At 47.9% G+C, this 17,033-nt stretch overlaps 2 protein-coding genes across 3 annotated transcripts in view; one reads left to right on the top strand and one right to left on the bottom strand.

The window, feature by feature from the left end:
• Positions 1 to 17,033, bottom strand: part of C1QL2 (complement C1q like 2) — a 68,278-nt gene that overhangs the window by 25,224 nt on the left and 26,021 nt on the right. The window lies entirely within an intron of this gene.
• Positions 1,787 to 17,033, top strand: part of STEAP3 (STEAP3 metalloreductase) — a 197,349-nt gene continuing 182,102 nt past the window's right edge. Inside the window, exon 1 of the mRNA XM_069732559.1 lies at positions 1,787 to 2,467. The gene's annotated coding sequence lies outside the window, so the exon portion shown is untranslated. The remainder of the gene's footprint in view (positions 2,468 to 17,033) is intronic.

A 17,033-nucleotide genomic window follows, 5' to 3' on the forward strand; every position in this document is an offset into this window, starting at 1 on the left:
ACCAAGCATCCCCGGTTCATGACAAATTAGTGTGAGTGGTGGGGAAGATAAGGTTATCCTCCCTGGGAACCGTGACATATTGGTGGCAGCGGTGGGAAAATAGAGCACTAGTGATCGGGTTTGAGCAATCATTCCTCTCACTAAAACTTGCACAGTTCTTGCGAGGACTTGACGCAAAATGGTTTGGAGAACAAGCTCAGTGTTTACTAATCCTGAGACAATTGTGTGTATAGCAATTACCCCCTCCCTTTCTCTTCGTTTTTCTATCCTATCTTTTATTCGGCAATGATGGCCGCAAAAGGAGAAGGCTGGTACACCCATCAGTAGGACACTCTTGTTGGAAAATGCACGTACCACGGCCTGGACCCCCATGGCAAAACCAAGGCTCAATTGGTCACGGAACTGGTGCAATTTGAAGCGGACCAAGTCTGGCCTCAGGACCTAGTGGACGCAGAAGCCAGCACCAGTGAAAATGGTGCTACAGCAGAGGCCCAACCACTGAATGCCGGCCCTGCTAGCAAACAGGGCAAATTGGACCCCCACCTGCTGGTGGCCTTGGGACAACTCCCCGCCGACGACCATGATGGATGTCTGCAGCTGATCCAGCACAACCAAAAGAAAGCAGAAAAGCGAGAGGCAGAGAGAGCCCAGTGGGAAGCAGAGAGAGCTGAGTAAGAGGCCCAAGCTCAGAGGGACCATGAACTGTGGCTGACCCAACTCAGAGCCATACCATATACCACGCAGAGCAGTGAGTCCAGCAACGCAGTTCCCAAAACCCCAGCCAGTGATGGAATAGGACGGGGACTTGGACACTTTTGTGCAGGCCTTTGAGAAAGCATGCCGACAGTACCGGCTGCCGGATAACCAATGGGCCCAATACCTGACCCCAGGGCCAAAAGGCAAAGCTCTGGAGGCGTTTGCTTCTCTCCTGCCAGACCAAGATGAAGATTATGAGGCCATGAAGCAGGCCCTGATAACAAAGTTCCAGCTTACATCTGAGGTTTACCGTAGAAAGTTCCATAACCTCCAACGTGGCCCACGCGACAGCTTGGACTTGGGAGTGGGATCCATTTTGACCAGTGGACCCAAGGTCTGTCAGTGACCGCCTTTGCTCAGCTGCGAGACCTTATGTCAAAGACCAGTTCTTACATCTTTGCCCAGCTGAAGTGCAACAGTTCGTGATGGACAGAGAACCCAAAGACGTGACGAAAGCAGCGCAGATTGCTGATGCCTATGAGGCCAACCGTAAGTGCGGAAGCCAGTCACCACCAGCTGGAGAGGGGGTAAGACTGCAACCAATGCCAGCACCCCTGCCAGCCAGCACACCAGAGGTCCTGTCCCCGTGGCCAACAGCACCAGACCTACCACCGAACCTCGCCAGTGTTTTTTCTGCAAGCGGACTGGTCATATCAGCACCCACTGTCCAGAGAAGCAGAAGAACCCTCCAGCCAGGGCCTAATGCAGTTCTTTTAATGGGGGGCGGTTGGGAGGGTGTATGACAACGTGCAGCATGTCACCATTGGGGGCCATGTCGCTACAGGCCTCAAGGACACCGGGGTTGAACGAACCCTCATCCGACCCGAACTGGCGACTCCTGAAGAGATTATTCCGGGGAAAACCCCGACTGTCAGACCCTCACACCAAAAGGCCTTAACCGGGAACTAGATCTGGTCCACTGATGGCACACTGTAGGTCTCTTGATCTCCTGTTGCATTAAGTTTATTGTCTGACTTGGAGTGTTTACTTTATTTTGAATATAATGCTATGTATGACGATCATATGTGTAATAGACTGACCGGTTGTGGCTTCTTCATGCATTAACCTTTTCTCAATGCTTCTAGGCTATCTGACTGTCAGTATCTAGTCCTGGAATCTGTTTCTCTTGCCCTTAGACTTGCCATTAGTTAACATGGATCTTAATGTTTCACGTCGGCCATCTTGCTTCCTGCCAAAGTTGTATATAATGCCAGCACCTGCTCTGTTTCATTGCTTGTGTATTATGTTTTGGACCTTGTTCCTCTGCAGTCCCAAGCCTGGACTTACAATCCCTGTTGGTCCTTTCTTAACGGCGGAGTCCTCTGCCAACCTGCACGTCTGGATCCCTGCCTGCTGACCGAGCGATTGCTGGACACCTGACTTCAGAAACCTCTGACTGACCACACCTGCGGTGAAGTGAGAACTCCAGCCAGCTAGTGTGTTCCTCTGCTCTGCAAGAGACTGTGTCTTATGCACTCATTGCTCAGTGACTTTGCATGCTGTGTCGCAGAGTATCAGCTCTGCTATTACTGTTTATCAGATGGACTGAACATTTATCTGGACTTACATGCTATATTGCATTCAGATCACAAATACAAATCTGCTTGTTCAAACCAATTTGTCTGCAGTCTCTTTGACCTAGCCACTGGTGTCCAGTTGTATCCACTAGTATCGTGACACTGACCTTCACTATCGCTAACATCCGACTGGGGTAAGTACCCAGTATCCAAACTTTACATTTTTTATTTATCTATTTTTTTATTTTTATTAATTGTTGTTACCTTTTTATTTTTCCTTTTTTTTTTTTTTTTTTCATTTATTTCCTTTTTTCCTATTTTATTTTCTAATTTTTTGTTTTCTATTTTTTTTATTTTGCATTGTTTTCATCTTTTTCATTATTTTTTTCATTCATTTTATCATCTTTGTTCCACTGGTTGTTTCAGCTTTCATTTAGTTTATTTTTAATTTTTTTTTTGTTTTGTTTATTTTCTATTTTCTATTCCATATTGGCTACATCTCCAGTTTATTTTTATCATTATTACTATTTTCATTAGTTTTCTATTATTTTTGTGCTCTTTTCAGTTTATTTCTATGACATATTTTTTTCTATTTTTCATTATCTTCATATTGCACTCCATTAAAATTATAATTCCACCTCATCTTCAACAATTTATTTCATTCAATTCTACACCATTTCTTTATCTATGAATAGGCCCCATGTACCGTCTCTCCATTACTCTTTCCACTTTTTGGTTCAGTATCATCTTTATTTTATTATTTATTTATTTTTATTTCCTATTTTTATTTCCCATAATCATCATCGCCTTATGTATCTTCTTTTTATATCTCCACACTTCTGCACCACCATTGTCCTCCCCCTTATGTGTATTTTTTTTCATCTTCCCTATTGATTTTTTTTTTTTTATAGTACCCATTCCTTACTTCCCCTCTGGCTCCCCTCCGTACTCCTGCACACATACCCTTCTTTCCCTCCCTCTCTTCAGGGCTCTGCGCATGCGCACTTCACACTCTCCCCACCAGCGCTTGTACCTGCCCACCCACATACCCAGCGCCCGCTCCTGCCTCTCCACACTTCCACTGTGCAGACGCCTGATCACCCCTACCATACGCAGACGCTCGTCTGCGCTCCAACCCTCGCTCTTGCGGCCCTGTATCACGCATGCGCTAATCGCCACACTCACTATACACAGACGCTGGTCTGCGCTCCAGCCCTCTCTCCTACGTCCTCACACTGCGCATGCGCCACTCGGCATCCTCCAGAGCACTTCCTGTGCTTAAACTATAAGTACTCGCTTAGCGCCAAGGCATGCACACATCACCACAGGGACTCCTACAGCCCGGACCCGCAGGTAATACATGGCCCTCCTTCCTTCTCTCTCTCTTCATGACCATTTGTTCTGATACAAGTATGCTGCCTAACACTCCCCTCCATTCTTATCCCCTGTAGCCCAGACTGGGATCGCTTCCCTTTCTCTGACCTCCAAGCGTTCCACGCATCACCAAGTGGTCGGTCATATTTGTATCCTCGATGACCCTTCCCCGTTTTTTCCTTTATTCTCCCCTTTTACACAACATGATCCTTCTTCCACCGCTCTCTCTTGTTGGAGCCTGCTCATCACAATTGCTTGTCCCGTCTCTGCGGGGTCCTTTTTCACCATATTTTTCTCTACAACAAGGGCAGTCTATTGTTTTACTTCACAAGTATATATAGTACATCTCAAGTTTTTATACGTAATTTTTGATGCCGCCCTCCTGCGCCTACGCCATGTCCATGCTTGTACTATGCATCGCACGTTATACTAATTATGCAACGAGCATTTTGTTGTTACTACTTTTGTGTGTGTGTATATATATATATATATATATATATATATATATATATATATATATATATATATATATATATATATATATATATATATATATATATATATATATAGTGCGTGTTGTATGTTCACCATGTTAATATTAATAACTGGGTTTAGTCTTACACCCTGGAGGGACTTTATTCAGGTTCAGCCTAAACTGTTATGTTTCTATTTGTTGTACAGCACTAGATTTGTCTTTGTTTATATTTTTTAATTTTTTTTTCCACAAACTAATATACTGTAATTTCTATTGTATTTCCAGTGAGGTTTGACAAAGGCCCACCACAGGCCGAAACGTTACCTCAACATTTCTATACTTCTGTGGTGAATACAATAAATTACTCTCCTTTTTGCATTTAAAACTCCAAGAATTTGTGTGTGGCTGTTTTCTATGAATTTACTTGGATTGGGGGCATCCGCTGTCCCCTGCCAATGGCCCGGGTGTATATAGATTTGGGTGTCGGCAGCGGGGTGAAGTCGGGCTGATAATTTGCCCACTGATGTTTTATTGGGGACTGATTTGGGGCAGATGGTTGCATATTATGTCCCTGACTCCCTCCCCGATCGAATGCTGATGATAGCGATGGGAAATTGCATGTGTTACCTGACACTGCTTTACCGGTTAATTATGTACCTGATAATCATTTTTCTGAAAATGTCGAGGGTAAAACTGATGATGCTGATGATGAAAATATGCATGTCTTACCTGCTAAAAAATTATTTCCTAAGGATGATGTGTTCACAGTTGCTGGAGTGCTCAGCCACGTCACTCTGCGGAATGGGATGGCTGAGGAACCCCTACCAGGAGCAAGTGATGGTGCTCAGGGAAATGGGGAGATGAATGGGAACCGTGAGGAAGGTGACGCCATGAAGGTGACCAGTGCCACAGAGGAAGGTAACTGGCCCATAAGTAGCACCGCTCCTGGGATGTTGGGGGTGGATTGAGAGGTAGAGCCTATAGCAGCGCCGGCTGATGGGTCTGTGGAAACCCCCGGGGAGACAGCCTGACTGCGGGTGACAACAGCTACGTAGAGTGCCCAAAACGCAGATACTGTTCTGCCTTCTGGACCCTCCACAGTCACAGGCGTGACTGAACCAGAGATGGACCCGGAGCAGGTCCCAGAGGATTCCCGTGGGGAAAGGGACCCTGATGTCGTTTCTGGCTGCCCCTAGCAAGGAGTTCCAGGCTGCTGTGCACTTAGATGTGAGCCTGGCGAATTTGAGGCACCTCACCGAGATGCCCACCTCCGTGACTGATAAGGAGAGGGTGTTCTGAGAACGAGGGAGGTTGTAGCGGGAGACAGTACCCGGAAAATCCCAAAAGGAGCTGGTCGTCTGTACCAATTCAGGGGTGAGTTTTTGCGAATTGCCCATGATATCCCACTCGCTGGACACTTGGAGATCAGCAAAACTAATGCTCGGCTGACTCAACACTTCTATTGGCCTAAGATGGGGACAGATGTGACAAATCACTGCCGCTCTTTTATCACCTGTCAAAGAGTGGGGAAGGCGGGGCCTGCTCTTAAGGCTCCCCTGATCCCGTTGCCAGTGATAGAGGAGCCTTTCCAGAGGATCGCGGTGGACATTGTGGGCCCGCTGGCCGTCCCTAACAGCTCTGGAAAGCAATACATCCTTACTGTGGTAGACTATGCTACCCGGTACCCAGAGGCAGTGGTTCTCTCCTCAGCCAGGGCAGATATGGTGGCGGATGCCCTGTTGGCACTGTTGATCTTTTCACAGGTAGGATTTCCCAGGGAGATGCTTACCGATCAAGGGACCCAATTCATGTCTCGCCTAATGGAGGCTCTCTGGAAGAAAATGCAGGTGAAGCATCTGGTATTTAGTACTTATCACCCACAGACCAATGGCTTGTGTGAGTGCTTCAATGGTACCCTCAAACAGATGTTACGCATGCTGGTTGAGACCCAAAGACGCGACTGGGAGCGGTACCTCCCACACCTGCTATTTGCTTACCGAGAGGTTCCACATGCCTCGACAGGGTTCTCCCCCTTCGAGCTGCTGCATGGCAAGCAAGTCCGGGGACCCCTTGGGTTGACAAGGGAATCCTGGATGGAGGAGCCGAACCCTTCTGAAGTGTCCATAGTGGAGTATGTCATGCGCTTCTGTGACAAAATGCAGACCTTGACGCAGTTGGTGCATGACAACATGATGCAGGCTCAGACTGATCAGAAGTACTGGTACAACCAGAACACCCGGAAGCAGACCTACCAGGTGGGTCAAAAGGTGTGGGTGCTGGTCCCCATACCAAAAGATAAGCTTCAGACAGCCTGGGAAGGCCCGTATATCATCCACCAACAGCTCAACCCAGTCATCTACATGGTCACGCTTGACCACACTTGAGGTATGCGAAAGGCCTTTCACATCAATATGATGAAGGCTCATCACAAACATGAAGCCTGTGTCCTACCGGTCTGCAGCCTGCCCGAAGACGGGGAGGAAGACCCCCTCCTGGACATGCTGGCCCAAGTCCAGGCCAGTGGGTCCATCGAGGATGTGGAGGTAAGCGCCTTGTTAACCGAACCCCAGCATTCGCAGTTGTGGCCCACGCTGGAACCCTTCCGGGTCGTGTCTTCAAACCGACCTGGAAGGACTGAGTTAGCGGTCCACGAGGTGGATACCGGGAATCAAGCCCCGCTACGGGGGACACCCTATGGGATCTCCAATGAGGTGCAGCAGGTTATGCCCCAGGAGATCGATGAGATGTTACAGCTGGGGGTGATTCAATGGTTCAAAAGTGCGTGGGCCTCACCTGTAGTTCTCGTGCCAAAGAAGGATCGGACCACCCAGTTCTGCATGGACTACAGGGGGCTCAACGCCATCACAGACTGACGCGCACCCAATGCCACACAAGGAGGAGCTGCTTGAGCGGTTAGCTGGTGCAGAATATCTGACCATCATGGATCTGAGTCAAGGATACCAGGGATTCAAGCTTGAGGAGGCTAATTTGCATATTCCAGGTGCCTTCTGGGAAAAGCGAAGTCTCCCTAAGCTAGAAGATCGTTGGGTACAGCCGGGACCAGCTGCTTGGAAAGCATCGCCAAACCGCGCGCATTTTTGCCTGTAGGATATTATTGCAAGAGAGCTTGGCTGAGTAGATTACACAAGAAGGAAAACACACAGAAAGTCAGCAGGATCTAGGAGCAACATGGCAGATGTGACCACCTACATGGTGAGCTGCAGCATGTGCTACATGTTCACAGACCGACCAGAAGAAGAATCCAATTTCACCTGTCAGAAGTGTAGACTAGTGGCCCTTTTAGAAGAAAAGGTGCGGGGTCTGGAAGAAAGAATAGCAACTTTGAAACTCATCAAAGAGAATGAAGACTTTCTAGACAGAACAGAAGCATCTCTACTGGTCACAGAAGGTGAAAAAAGTGTCAGAGAACCTCCAAAAGCAGATGAGTGGAAGCATGTGACCAAAAGAAGCAAGAAGACCATGGAGAAATCACCAACCACACAACTGAAGAACCGATATCAAATCTTTGTAGAGGATGAAGATGGCACACCTAAGAATGAAGCAATACCAGCAAGCAAAAAAGAAAAGGGCACACAGCAACAAGTGACAGCAAAAAGTACAGCCAAGAAGCAACGAAGAGTGGTGGTGGTGGGAGACTCACTACTGAGAGGCACCGAAGCAGCCATCTGCAGACCGGACATAACTGCAAGAGAAGTATGCTGCCTTCCAGGTGCGATGATCAAGGATGTGACCGATAGGATACCAAAGCTCTTCAGCTCCAAGGACGTCCACCCATTTCTTCTGATACATGTTGGCACCAATGACATGGCAAGGAAGGACCTACCGACAATCTGCAAGGACTTTGAAGAGTTGGGGAAGAAAGTAAAGGAACTGGATGCACAGGTAGTTTTTTTCTTCTATCCTTCCAGTAGACGGGCATGGCACCAGGAGATGGAACAGGATCCTTGATGCGAACTGGCTAAGACGATGGTGCAGACAACAAGGATTCGGATTCCTGGACCACGGTGTGAATTACTGGTACGATGGACTCCTCGCCAGAGATGGACTACACCTCAACAAACCTGGGAAACACACGTTCGCCAGAAGACTCGCTACACTCATCAGGAGGGCGTTAAACTAGAAGAAGAGGGGACGGGAAGAAAAACATTAGACTTGAACAAAGAAGATCCAGGAAAACATACTCAGATGGGAGGTAAGAACATTTCTAAAGCAATCCACAGCGAGGAGATTGGAACAAAACAAAATCCTCTAAACTGCATGCTCGCAAACGCCAGAAGCCTGACAAACAAGATGGAAGAACTAGAAGCAGAAATATCTACAGGTAACTTTGACATAGTGGGAATAACCGAGACATGGTTAGATGAAAGCTATGACTGGGCAGTTAACTTACAGGGTTACAGTCTGTTTAGAAAGGATCGTAAAAATCGGAGAGGAGGAAGGGTTTGTCTCTATGTAAAGTCTTGTCTAAAGTCCACTTTAAGGGAGGATATTAGCGAAGGAAATGAGGATGTCGAGTCCATATGGGTCGAAATTCATGGAGGGGAAAAATGGTAACAAAATTCTCATTGGGGTCTGTTACAAACCCCCAAATATAACAGAAACCATGGAAAGTCTACTTCTAAAGCAGATAGATGACGCTGCAACCCATAATGAGGTCCTGGTTATGGGGGACTTTAACTACCCGGATATTAACTGGGAAACAGAAACCTGTGACACCCATAAAGGCAACAGGTTTCTGCTAATAACCAAGAAAAATTATCTTTCACAATTGGTGCAGAATCCAACCAGAGGAGCAGCACTTTTAGACCTAATACTATCTAATAGACCTGACAGAATAACAAATCTGCAGGTGGTCGGGCATCTAGGAAATAGCGACCACAATATTGTACAGTTTCACCTGTCTTTCACTAGGGGGACTTGTCAGGGAGTCACAAAAACACTGAACTTTAGGAAGGCAAAGTTTGACCAGCTTAGAGATGCCCTTAATCTGGTAGACTGGGACAATATCCTCAGAAATAAGAATACAGATAATAAATGGGAAATGTTTAAGAACATCCTAAATAGGCAGTGTAAGCGGTTTATACCTTGTGGGAATAAAAGGACTAGAAATAGGAAAAACCCAATGTGGCTAAACAAAGAAGTAAGACAGGCAATTAACAGTAAAAAGAAAGCATTTGCACTACTAAAGCAGGATGGCACCATTGAAGCTCTAAAAAACTATAGGGAGAAAAATACTTTATCTAAAAAACTAATTAAAGCTGCCAAAAAGGAAACAGAGAAGCACATTGCTAAGGAGAGTAAAACTAATCCCAAACTGTTCTTCAACTATATCAATAGTAAAAGAATAAAAACTGAAAATGTAGGCCCCTTAAAAAATAGTGAGGAAAGAATGGTTGTAGATGACGAGGAAAAAGCTAACATATTAAACACCTTCTTCTCCACGGTATTCACGGTGGAAAATGAAATGCTAGGTGAAATCCCAAGAAACAATGAAAACCCTATATTAAGGGTCACCAATCTAACCCAAGAAGAGGTGCGAAACCGGCTAAATAAGATTAAAATAGATAAATCTCCGGGTCCGGATGGCATACACCCACGAGTACTAAGAGAACTAAGTAATGTAATAGATAAACCATTATTTCTTATTTTTAGGGACTCTATAGCGACAGGGTCTGTTCCGCAGGACTGGCGCATAGCAAATGTGGTGCCAATATTCAAAAAGGGCTCTAAAAGTGAACCTGGAAATTATAGGCCAGTAAGTCTAACCTCTATTGTTGGTAAAATATTTGAAGGGTTTCTGAGGGATGTTATTCTGGATTATCTCAATGAGAATAACTGTTTAACTCCATATCAGCATGGGTTTATGAGAAATCGCTCCTGTCAAACCAATCTAATCAGTTTTTATGAAGAGGTAAGCTATAGGCTGGACCACGGTGAGTCATTGGACGTGGTATATCTCGATTTTTCCAAAGCGTTTGATACCGTGCCGCACAAGAGGTTGGTACACAAAATGAGAATGCTTGGTCTGGGGGAAAATGTGTGTAAATGGGTTATTAACTGGCTTAGTGATAGAAAGCAGAGGGTGGTTATAAATGGTATAGTCTCTAACTGGGTCGCTGTGACCCGTGGGGTACCGCAGGGGTCAGTATTGGGACCTGTTCTCTTCAACATATTCATTAATGATCTGGTAGAAGGTTTACACAGTAAAATATCGATATTTGCAGATGATACAAAACTATGTAAAGCAGTTAATACAAGAGAAGATAGTATTCTGCTACAGATGGATCTGGATAAGTTGGAAACTTGGGCTGAAAGGTGGCAGATGAGGTTTAACAATGATAAATGTAAGGTTATACACATGGGAAGAAGGAATCAATATCACCATTACACACTGAATGGGAAACCACTGGGTAAATCTGACAGGGAGAAGGACTTGGGGATCCTAGTTAATGATAAACTTACCTGGAGCAGCCAGTGCCAGGCAGCAGCTGCCAAGGCAAACAGGATCATGGGGTGCATTAAAAGAGGTCTGGATACACATGATGAGAGCATTATACTGCCTCTGTACAAATCCCTAGTTAGACCGCACATGGAGTACTGTGTCCAGTTTTGGGCACCGGTGCTCATGAAGGATATAATGGAACTAGAGAGAGTACAAAGGAGGGCAACAAAATTAATAAAGGGGATGGGAGAACTACAATACCCAGATAGATTAGCAAAATTAGGATTATTTAGTCTAGAAAAAAGACGACTGAGGGGCGATCTAATAACCATGTATAAGTATATAAGGGGACAATACAAATATCTCGCTGAGGATCTGTTTATACCAAGGAAGGTGACGGGCACAAGGGGGCATTCTTTGCGTCTGGAGAAGGTTTTTCCACCAACATAGAAGAGGATTCTTTACTGTTAGGGCAGTGAGAATCTGGAATTGCTTGCCTGAGGAGGTGGTGATGGCGAACTCAGTCGAGGGGTTCAAGAGAGGCCTGGATGTCTTCCTGGAGCAGAACAATATTGTATCATACAATTATTAGGTTCTGTAGAAGGACGTAGATCTGGGGATTTATTATGATGGAATATAGGCTGAACTGGATGGACAAATGGCTTTTTTCGGCCTTACTAACTATGTTACTATGTTACTATGTAGATTCCCCTGAGCCCAGAGGCGCAGAAGTCTGCCTTATCACACACTTCGGACTGTATGAGTCCATGGTCATGCCCTTCGGCATGAAGAATGCCCCTGCCACTTTCCAGCGGATGCTCAACCACCTGCTTCAGGGACTGGAGAAGTACGCGGTGGCGTACTTGGATGACATTGCCATCTTCAGTTCCTCCTGGGACGAACATTAGCAGCATCTTCAGAAGATGCTCAGGCGAATTCACCAAGTCGGGAAAGTGCCAGATGGGCATGAGAGAGGTCCACTGGGGCACCGGGTAGGCTGGAACTCCATGAGGCCAGAGCAAGGCAATGCAGATGGGTTGAGGCGAACATGCTGAGGTTTGCATGGAGTACCGTGAGGTTCTGCCTCCATAGTGCAGTCTAAAAGGGGAAGGTGTCAGGAAATAGAATGAAGTTCTGATTACTTCAATTACACATACAGGGCTCTCAGCTACAGTTTCCTCTGCCTGCCAGCACAAGGCTGGAATTCTAAGCCACTCTTTCTCCCTCCCCCGGCTATATAGTTGAAATGTGAGGCCAGTATGCTAGCAAATTCACTGAAAAATTTTTACAGCTCTAAGCTGCGAAAGCTGTCTCTCCCTAAATCCCTCATTCCCCCTCCCGCCTAATACCAGCCAAAACTGGTACAGTCTGTTCCAGAAGGCATGGGACTCTTTGTTCTCGAAAAATTATGTATATTGACACTGATCAGAGCTAGAGATATAAGTATTACATATTCTGGATGTCCATCGAGAGATCTATAACTCACTAAAATTGCTAAGAGCTACATCTAACAGACTGCAAGGAATGGATTTCTCCATAAGCGGGTCATGTAACTGTCGTGTTTACACTTAAAAGAATCCCCTGTTGTGGTGCACATCCTGATCATTATGTCGTTCGTATACGAGGTTCATACAGCGAGTTATGTATAAAAATGCTTTATCCCAGTTCTAAGAAAGGGGAGGATTTAGTCTGAGTGTGGTCACCACAGGGGAAGTGCCTTGGTTTTCGGCTGGGAAATAAGTGAGTGAAGCAGCACTCTTCGCTTGTCTTTTGTCTGGGGTCTAGCTGCTAGACAGATGTGTGGCATGCATCTAGATGTGTCCCCTAAATACATGGTCAGCCAGGAGATTAAATGATCTGAATGAAACGTAATGTCCCATGTTATTTGTAATTGTACTGTACATACGACTTGTCTACCTTTATAATACCTTTTATACTTCTGTAAACACTGCATACCTTTTTTGGAGTAAAATATAAAATTACTAGCTTTCTCTCCTTGCTCTATAATGAACTCCTCTGAAGTGAATTGCGCTACTAATCTGAGTTGGCTCCAGACCTGTTACTAAGTAGGAAATCGGATCTGACAGATTTGTCCTGTGCATTTGGGAGGCTTTGTAGCGACTGGCGGGGTTGATAATTATTGTTCCCGCCTGAGTGGGAGTAGTTATATTGCCCTCACTGCAGTGTGCCCAATAGCCAGTACAAAGTAAGGCAGCCTTTCTGGCGACTAATTATCCTAGGTGCAGTACCCTGTCTGACCTGAGGGTAAGGGGGGCGCCAGAGAGCTGCAAGTTCCAAACTGGAAATGAGAAGTGGGATATAGATGAATCCCAATCAGAAAGAACCAGGGGCAACCAAAGAACCCCCGGTTCATGACAAATTGCTGTTAATGGTCGGGAAGATAAGGGTATCCTCCCCAGGAAACGTGACAACCTCACTCACCACTGAGTATTACCGGACCTTTATTATCATCCTCAGTCATTGCTGAGAATTACCAGATCCCCATTATCATCCTCACTCACCACTGGGTATTACCGAACCCCCATTATCATCCTCAATCACTGGTAAGTATTAACGACTCCATTATAATCCTCAGTCACCACTGAGTATTACCGGACCCTCATGATCATCCTCAGTCACCACTGAGTATTTCCGGACAGCTGACCCCACTCCCTTGTTAGTCATGTATGATTATTCTTTTACCCCGCTTCCCCAGCTCCACCTTGCTTGTCTCCAGCTACCCCAGGTTCCTCTCCCCATCCTCCATGCTTCTTGCCTACTCACTCATCCCCTCTCCTGCTCCCCCTAGGTTCTTCTTTTGGTCCTCTATGCTCCTCTCCTACTTCCCCATTTCCTCTCCAGCTCCACAACTGCGCCCCGAAGTTCCCCTCTTTCTCCCCCAGCTCCTATCCCGCTTCCCCAGTATCCTCTCTGGCTCAACTGCTCCCCAGGTTCTTTTCCAGCTCCTCAACTGCTCCCCCAGGTTCCTCTCTTGTTCCTCCAGCTCCTCTACTGCTTCCCCAGGTTCCACTCAAGCTCAACTACTCACCCAGGTTCCTCCCTTATTCCCCCAGCTCCTAGGTTCCTCTCGAACTCATAATCTGCTTACGCAGGTTCCTCTCTTGTTCCTCCATGCTCCTCGCCTGCTCCCCAGGTCTTCTCCCATTACCCCAGTTCCTCTTCTGCTCCTCCAGGTTCCTCTTGCGCTCTTTCGTGTTCCTCACCCTCTCCCTCAAGTTCCTCTCTTGTTCCTTGCCTGATCCCCCAGGTTCCTCTTCCATTACCCTAGCTCCTCTCCCACTTCCCCAGTTCCTCACCAGCTCTGCTCTTCTTCTCTTGCTTCCCGAGGTTTTCTTTTTTTCTCCCAGCTCTTCTCCCGCTCCCCCAGGTTTTTATTTTATTCCCTTTGCTTTTCTCCTGCTCTCACAGGTTCCTCTTGTGCTCTTATACATTCTTCACCCTCTCCCTCAGGTTCCTCTCTTGTTCCTTGCCTGCTCTACCAGGTTCCTCTCTTGTTACCCCAGTTCCTCTCCCACTCCCCCAGTTTCTCTTGCGCTTCCTCTTCCATGTTCCTCATCGGCTCCTTCAGGTTCCTCTCTTGCTCCTTCTTGCTCCTCTCCCACTCTCCTCTCCCGCTCCCCCAGTTCCTCGCTCGCACCTCCAATTAGTCAACCGTTCTCACAAGCTCCCCTCTCTTGTTCCTTCTTGCTCCTCTCCCGCTCCCCCAGTTCCTCCCCACTCCCCCAGGTTCTTCTCCCGCTCCCTCAGGTTTTTCTCTTATTCCCCCATCTTTTCTCCGGCTCTACCAGTTTTTTATCTTATTTCCCCACCTCTTCTCCTGTTCCCCCAGGTTCCTCTCTAGTTTTTAGAATCTGTTTTATTTTTGACCATCCGCAATCTTGTGGTTTTCTGGCTTTCTGTGTTTGTTATTGTGAAGTTCTGGGATCTCTGGTTCTGCTATCTTTAGTTTCTGTTTTCAGTTGGTTTCTGCAGCTGTCTCTGTATTTTCTATTAGGAGGTGACCTGTTTTTTTTATACCCAGTCCTTAGATCTTTCAGGGACCTCCTTTCCCCTATCTATAGGTCTTTGCTGAGATTATCCTAGGATCTTCGGTGGGTCTATTCGCAAGGAATGGGTCGCCCACTCCATTGTAGGGTATCAGCCTAGTCTCAGTGCAGAGTCAGTTTTCCCCTTCTATCCTAGTTCTGTGTTGCAGTTCCATAACACTAGTTCCTTCTTGCTCCTTGCCCGACCCCAGGTTCCTCTCTTGTTACCCCAGCTCTTCTCCCACTCCCCTAGTTCCTCGTCCTCTACCCCAGGTTCCTTTCTTGTTTCTCCATGCTGCTCTTCCGCTTCCCCCAGGTTCATCTCCTGTTCCTCCATGCTCCTTGCCTGCTTCTAAAACTCCCCCAGTTCCTCGCTCGTTCCTCCAGCTCCTCACCTGCTCCAACAGGTTCTTCTCTTATTCGCCCAGTTCCTCGCCCACTCCCCCAGCTTCTCACCTGCTCCCCTGGTACCTCTCTTATTCCCCCAGTTCCTCACCCGCTCCCCGAGCTCGTCACCTGCACTCCCAGGTTCCTCTCTTGTACTCCCAGTTCATTACCCTTTACAACAGCTCTTCTCCAGCTCCCCCAGGTTCCTCTCTTATTCCCCCCCAGTTCCTCGCCCACTCCTCAGCATCTCTCCCACTCCCCCAGCTCCTCACCTGTTCCTCTTATTCCCCCAGTTCTTTGCCCGCTCTCCCAGCTCCTCACCTTCTCTACCATGTTCCTCTCTTATTCCCCCAGCTCCTCTCCCATTCCCCCTTGTTTCTCTCTTGCTCCCCCAGCTCATCACTCACTCCCCCAGCTTCTCACCTGCTCCCCCAGGTTCCTCTCTTATTCCCCCCCAGTTCCTCGCCCACTCCTCAGCATCTCTCCCACTCCCCCAGCTCCTCACCTGTTCCTCTTATTCCCCCAGTTCTTTGCCCGCTCTCCCAGCTCCTCACCTTCTCTACCATGTTCCTCTCTTATTCCCCCAGCTCCTCTCCCATTCCCCCTTGTTTCTCTCTTGCTCCCCCAGCTCATCACTCACTCCCCCAGCTCCTCACCTGCTCCCCCAGGTTCCTCTCTTATTCCCCCCCAGTTCCTCGCCCACTCCTCAGCATCTCTCCCACTCCCCCAGCTCCTCACCTGTTCCTCTTATTCCCCCAGTTCTTTGCCCGCTCTCCCAGCTCCTCACCTTCTCTACCATGTTCCTCTCTTATTCCCCCAGCTCCTCTCCCATTCCCCCTTGTTTCTCTCTTGCTCCCCCAGCTCATCACTCACTCCCCCAGCTTCTCACCTGCTCCCCCAGGTTCCTCTCTTATTCCCCCCCAGTTCCTCGCCCACTCCTCAGCATCTCTCCCACTCCCCCAGCTCCTCACCTGTTCCTCTTATTCCCCCAGTTCTTTGCCCGCTCTCCCAGCTCCTCACCTTCTCTACCATGTTCCTCTCTTATTCCCCCAGCTCCTCTCCCATTCCCCCTTGTTTCTCTCTTGCTCCCCCAGCTCATCACTCACTCCCCCAGCTCCTCACCTGCTCCCCCAGGTTCCTCTCTTATTCCCCCCCAGTTCCTCGCCCACTCCTCAGCATCTCTCCCACTCCCCCAGCTCCTCACCTGTTCCTCTTATTCCCCCAGTTCTTTGCCCGCTCTCCCAGCTCCTCACCTTCTCTACCATGTTCCTCTCTTATTCCCCCAGCTCCTCTCCCATTCCCCCTTGTTTCTCTCTTGCTCCCCCAGCTCATCACTCACTCCCCCAGCTTCTCACCTGCTCCCCCAGGTTCCTCTCTTATTCCCCCCCAGTTCCTCGCCCACTCCTCAGCATCTCTCCCACTCCCCCAGCTCCTCACCTGTTCCTCTTATTCCCCCAGTTCTTTGCCCGCTCTCCCAGCTCCTCACCTTCTCTACCATGTTCCTCTCTTATTCCCCCAGCTCCTCTCCCATTCCCCCTTGTTTCTCTCTTGCTCCCCCAGCTCATCACTCACTCCCCCAGCTCCTCACCTGCTCCCCCAGGTTCCTCTCTTATTTCCTCAGTTCCTCTCCTGTTCCACCAGTTCTGCAGCTCCTCTATTATTCCCCCCGATTCCTCTTATTACCCCAGTCCCCCAGATGCCCTCTTCCCCTGGTTCCTCTCCAGATCCCCAGATCCTTGCCTGCTCCCCCTGGTTCTTCTCCTGCTCCCCCTGGTTCCTCTCTTATTCCCTCAGTTCTGCTCCCACTCCCCAGCTCTTCGCCCACTTTCCCAGTTCCTCATCTGCTCCCCAACTCCTCACTCGTTTCCTGGTTCCTTGCTCGTTCCCCCAGCTTCTCACCTGTTCTCCCGTTTATCGCCCACTCTCCCAGTTCCTCACCTACTCCCCTAGTTCCCTGCCAGCTCCACCAGTTCCTCTCCCACTCCCAAGCACCTCGCCTGCTCCCCCTGGTTCCT

The sequence above is a fragment of the Ranitomeya imitator genome, chromosome 7 (assembly GCF_032444005.1).
Source record: "Ranitomeya imitator isolate aRanImi1 chromosome 7, aRanImi1.pri, whole genome shotgun sequence".
NCBI lineage: Eukaryota > Metazoa > Chordata > Amphibia > Anura > Dendrobatidae > Ranitomeya > Ranitomeya imitator.